We start from the raw sequence: 6,040 nt of genomic DNA on the forward strand, positions 1-6,040 counted from the left end.
AGAGAATGATGCCTGCTTCACCTTGTGCAAATCATTTCTCTAAGTTTGCCTCCTTCAGATGGGGAGGAGTTGGATAGTAGAAGCACACTCTGAGAAGAAAACCTGTGCAGGTATAAGAGCAAAGTGGACGGCTGGGAAGAGTTGGAAGTCAAGGGAGCTTTGACAAATCGTACCGCAGCTGGAAGTCGTGACATGCAAAGCCAATACTCACTCAGAGCAGGAACTTGAGAAATGTCAAAATGGATGCTCTTCTTTTCACTAATCACAGCCCATGAAGAGATCGAAGACACTCTGTGTATCCAGGAGGAGTATCCTAGATAATTGTGAAGTCAGAATGAGTAAAGAATGGTTGTGGGAAGACATTTGCCTGCAGGTTCACCCGCAAATAGAATAAAACATATTCACGTTGGAATAAAGACACAGAGTGCACAGCAATTTAACCCAAGTTATTGTGTACCCAAGCAAATAGGCTGTAACTGGGAAGCCCCTTTCCACTGCATGGCGTCATTAACAAGGCTTGTACTGACTGCCCACGAAGGTGATCAATTTGTGAGGCAAAATACCCTTCTGTCTCCTGGGTCTTTGTGTAAAGAGTTTCCCTCAACCAAAATAAATCAGCACTGTCAAATTTTAATCAGCAAGGATGAAAAGTTTTATGCTTTATTTTTAATAGGTTGTTTTAGTTCTGGTCCATTAGTACAATAGTGAACAAAAATATTGTTAGAAGAGGGCCATTTTTAACATGAGTGGCAGCTTTTTAGGGGGGAAAAATCTCACACAATAATATCTGAAGGTGAAATTTCTATACTGAAACCTGTAGATATGCAAAAATATTTAAATTTAATCAAATAAGCTGCTAAAAAGCAGATCATCTATCAGGTTGACATCTCCAGGAAAATCACTGGCGTATACAAGCATACGGATTCGTTAAATATTTCCAAACCACCATGAAATCTAGAAACATTGCTTGTTTCTAATTTAAAACTGGACAGCAAATGGAAGTCACTTGGACATGCAAACCCCTGAAGCAGCCTTCTCAATCTGGTGACTTTCAGATGTCTGGGATTGCAAATCCCAAAGGCTTGGGGAAGGCTACTGCAGAGCCTATGGGTGGTCCTGAACCACTCCTATCTGTGGAACACATACTTCTCATGTGGACTTAAATATTTCTGTATGCCAGCGTATTTGAGTGATGCTCTTCTCTTGTTAAAAAATAAATAAAATCCAGTCTTGTTTAAATCCTTCAAAAGGAAAAAAGCCAAAGAGTTACAGACACCAAAAAGATAATCTACAGAGCTCCCATCTTCAAAATATTTGGCACAGTCTAAGCTAGTAGCCTAGTCAGCAACTAGTTCATCTCCTTCAGAAAGGGGAGTAGCAAATTCCTACCTCAAACTCTCTCCCTATGGTTCACTCCAGTCCTGTTGCTGCACCTACTATACTCCTTTTTACTGTACTCCCGAGCGATCGGGAGGCAAAGTAGAACAAGGAGGGTCAAGATGTGGTCCCATGGACCTCCAGTTGCCATTCCGTATTCCAAGAGCATTGCAAAGCTATTCTATTCAGGCTGCAGTCACCAAAACTCAAAGCAATTAGCTGAAGCACAGGGAATTGGGACTGTTTTTCAAGACAAAAAGCAGAACACACTTCCCATCTTTCTGCACTTCCCAACTTGTAGGCAGGAGAAGTTCACTCTGCCTCACCTTTTTGGGACACTGTTAGTTTGGACTTTTGAAATCAGCTCAGTAGGTAAAGGAGAAGGTGCTCTCAAACAATTAAAAAGCCACCTGGCTACCTGCAAAGAGGGCACATGTACGTAAAAAAACACACTCAGCATTCAGCAGAGGCACGAGTGCCTTTTGAATTCTGCTGACAAACTGAAACAGCTTTCGTATGCAAGCTGCAGCCCATCACCATTCAGACTCACCTGAAAAAAAAGAGAAACCTCATTCACCACAGACCTCTGAAAGTCCTAGCCCTACTATGACGCTTTTAGGAAACTGAGCCATTGCTTGAACAATATAGAATCTTGTGGCACCTTAGAGACCAACACTTTTATTAAAGTATAAGCTTTCCTGGGTCAGAGTCCACATCATGACAAGCACCTGATCTAATGAACTCTAGCCCATGAAAGCTGATGCCACAACACCTGCAAGTCTTTTACATTTCTAACAGATCTCATTGCTTCTGCTGCAACAGATTACCGGTAAACCATGGCTACCTCTCTGGAAGCTGAGCCACAGCTTGCCATTTTCAGAGGAGTCTTATCTCTATGTACTCCTTTAAAAAAGCTGAAAAGACAGAAAGGGAGCAATAGGTCCCATTCAGGAAAGCGAAATAAGCCTTAACTTATGAACTAGAGTAAAAAACAGCCACAGTGAAGGATGTGGGATGAAAAGAACACTCAGGAAATCAGTGATGCTGGAATAGTTAGCAAGTGACCATGACCATAACTAAATTAAAAATCAGCATTACACAAAAATATGATGCTAACACACTTGGTGGGAAGGAAGACGAAAAGACAGCCACATAAAAATAAAATATGATACTGTGGCACAAACCTAGCAAACAACACACCTAGGATTATTCCACATAGTATGTAACATTATGAACAATATTCTAAGGCAGAAATCTATAGACAGAGAACTTTAATATTATGTTCTCAGCTATACATATAGCTAGGTACACCTTTGGGTGTGGCTGTTGGAAATTTCAGCAATATCCCCTTGATTTTTTACTATTTATTATAGATTTGTTGCTTAATACCAAAATGTCCTTCAGTAATTTGCACACACAGGGTTGGTGCCAATGTTAGCCATACTCAGAGTAGAACCACTGAAATTAATGGACATGACTTAGGTCCCTTAGTGGTTTACTCCAAGTAGAATTTAGATGGATACAACCCGCAATTTCTTTTTTAAATCAACATCAAGTTTTAACAGTAACACCACAGGAACCCCTCCCCCAAAAAAACAAGAGTTAAGAGACAGCAGTGAGCATTTTTGTCATAATTCCTCAATAGCCTGGAAAAAGAGATACATCTTAATCCACTGTAACATCCCTACTGACTCAATTCTATTCTATCAGTCACCCAGCAGCAGCCATACCACAGGGCAGACACTAGCTGCAGCTGGCTCTTCTCCCCAACTGTCGCCCACCAAGTGACAGGCCCCAACTGAACTATTTCCACCCCAGCCAGAAACAATCATTTTAAGAACTGGCTCCTGAGGTAGCTTTCTTTTCTTTCCCCCGCCCACCTCCCTCCCCTCTTTTCCTTGTGCATCATTCCTTTTGTAACACTGTGAGCCTGAGAGAAGACAGAATCTTACAACTGGATCCTGAAAAGCTCCTTTTTTGGCAAAAAACAATTAACGCTCCACGGCAGGAACGCTCTCAGAAACTAGGGAAAATCCAGAAGTGCTTAAAAACATGCTGTTGGGGGTAGAGAGTGGAAGAAAAGTAAATCCTGAAAGATGTCTTCTTAAAAAATTGTGCCAACCCTCAATATGCTTTTATATCTCCCCCTCCTCCCTAAATGGCCCTTTAATGGCAGATCTGACTCTTAAAATTATATTTTGGCTCCCGAGAACTGGGTATCTTATTCTCTGTTGTGGAAAGGGGGAAACTGAAATACTCCACCCCAATATATATATATATATATATATATATATATATATATATATATATATATAAAAAATAGATACATATATATATATATATATATACACACACACACACACACCTCTCTGTATGTGTGTGTGTACAGTGGTACCTTGGGTTAAGAACTTAATTCGTTCTGAAGGGCTGTTCTTAACCTGAAACTGTTCTTAACCTGAAACACCACTTTAGCTGCCACTGCTGCACGATTTCTGTTCTCATCCTGAAGCAAAGTTATTAACCCGAGGTACTATTTCTGGGTTAGCAGAGTCTGTAACCTGAAGCGTCGGTAACCTGAGGTACCACTGTATATACAAGTAGATAGATAGATAAATGCATAGATATAGATATATATTGATATTAATATAAATATATATAATCAATATGTGGGAATTACTGAGGTGAAGTGTATATATAGTAGAAAGGGGAAGAATGAGATAGTCCACCCCAATAATTCCCATGTATGGATTATAGTATATATTACTAATATATGAATATATACTACTAATATATTAGATTAACATATTAATAGATTATGAGAGAGGGAGCAGGGCTGACGTGTCAAAACAGCGCCCCTCCCCTCCCAGCAACCACGCATTTATGTTATGTTAATACACGTATCTATGCAATATCAATATGTCTGTCTTACATCGCCTGAGGCCAAAGGGGCTCCCACAGGACAGCGCCCTCCCTCGGGCTGCTTCTCCCTCCTCCCCACAAGCGACCAGGCCCCGTTCACCTGAGAGAGAGCGAGCGAGACAGCAGGGCTCCCCTGTCAAAACAGCCCCCTCAGCCACCAGCCCCGGCCAGCTCGCAGATTAGAGGACAGGAGAGGCCATTCCTCACCCGCCCCAAAAGTCGCAGCTCCCACACCGGAACCGGAAGCACCTAAGGGCCATAGAGCATTGGGAAGGCGAGGGGACAGAGCGCATACCTCCTGGCCGAAGCCCCCATTCGTCCGGAGCGAGTCGCGTGACCGGTGGCGGCGCCGGCCAATCACAGCGCTCCTCAGCCCTCCCGCCTTCCGTTCTCTGGGAACAGCCCCCTCTGCCGGTCAGTAGGTGGGAAAGCATCGCAAGGAAGCCCCCGCGCAGGCGCAGGAGTCGGGGAAAGCTCTGTTGGGGTCCCCATCCCATCCCATAATCCACAAACATGCATTGGGAAGAGGCAGGAAGGGGCGGAAAGCCAGCTTTAGGCCCTGAACGGCAGCGCAAGAAGTTAAGAGCCCTGCTGGATCAACCGATGGTCATAGAATCCTAGTTGGAAGGGGCACCCAAAGGTCATCCAGTCCAACCCGCTGCAATGCAGGAATATGCAGGTGGCCCCGTATATGGGGATCTTGGTGCTACCAGCACCACGCTCTAACCAACTGAGCCAAGGGCATCCTGCTCCCACAATGGCCACCAGGGTGTCTGTGGGGAAATCCTCAAGCAGCAGGATCCGAGGGCAAGAGCACTCTCCCCCTTCTGTGGTTTCCAGCAACTGGGATTTAAAAATATTGGTGCCTCCAACAGTGGAGGTACAGCACAGCCCACCCCGGCTAGTAGCCATGGATAGCCTTCTCTACGGATTTGTCTAATCTTGTTTTGAAACCATCCAAGTTGGTGGCCCTCATTCCCAAGAGGGGTTAGCTTGGCTCCAACTATGTTGGAGGCCAAGACCTACCTGCTCAGACAGGCTTGTGGAAAATAAGGAGCAGACAATGCTGGTCACTAGGCTCCTGTTGGGGCAAATCATATTTAAATTGCTGGTTTCAGATCTGCATTGCCATTGTTGTTTTTAACCAGTTTTGTTTTTATTATTCTGTATTTTATAACTGATGTTTTTAAACTTTTGTAAAAACCACCTTGAAGCCCAACTTGGGAGAAAGGTGGGATATAAATATATTAAATAAACAAGATACCTGGAAATTCCACCTTGAGCTCCATAATTGAAGAAAGGCGAGACACAATTATCAGAATATAAATTTTTTAAAAAGGATAATTCTAGGCCCAAGGGGTGGGGTTGACCTGTCCTTCAAAAGTGCCAGGGCTGAAATAAACTTGCCCTAGGAAGAAACCTCACAATCTCTGCTCCCTAACCGCCAAAAAGTGTGAAGCAGCTTTTCCAGATGACCAGCTTATTGAATACTCACCTGGGTTTGTCTCCGGGGAGGCTAGAAAACAGTTATGTCAAAGCAAGCATTATCCTATGCTGTCAACTGTGTTTCCCCCTCACTTTCCTCATGACAAAAAATCCAGTCCTCTGGGGAAGTAGGCTTGCTGTGCAAGAGCTCCACCTCAGCTTTAACTGCACAACCCAAACTTGCTGATATGGAACTGAATCCCACCCGAAAAGGGCAAGTCTGCAAGCATCCAGCGTTGTTGGAAGTTGGCAACTGACA

General features: G+C 43.6%; 1 protein-coding gene across 2 annotated transcripts in view; it reads right to left on the reverse strand.

The window, feature by feature from the left end:
- The window catches only part of CLASRP (CLK4 associating serine/arginine rich protein), a 28,388-nt gene extending 23,847 nt beyond the window's left edge, over window positions 1–4,541 (reverse strand). The window contains exons 1-2 of one of the 2 annotated variants that reach the window (XM_083627272.1): window positions 4,504–4,541; window positions 212–313 (exon numbers count right to left, since the gene is read on the reverse strand). The gene's annotated coding sequence lies outside the window, so the exon portion shown is untranslated. Of the gene's footprint in view, window positions 1–211; window positions 316–4,503 lie in introns of those variants that run through there. The other variant, XR_014551364.1, reaches the window with a different exon arrangement.
- Window positions 4,542–6,040: the final 1,499 nt, after the last annotated feature.

The sequence above is a fragment of the Podarcis filfolensis genome, assembly GCF_964270895.1.
Source record: "Podarcis filfolensis genome assembly, chromosome: 8".
Classification (NCBI taxonomy): Eukaryota; Metazoa; Chordata; class Lepidosauria; order Squamata; family Lacertidae; genus Podarcis; species Podarcis filfolensis.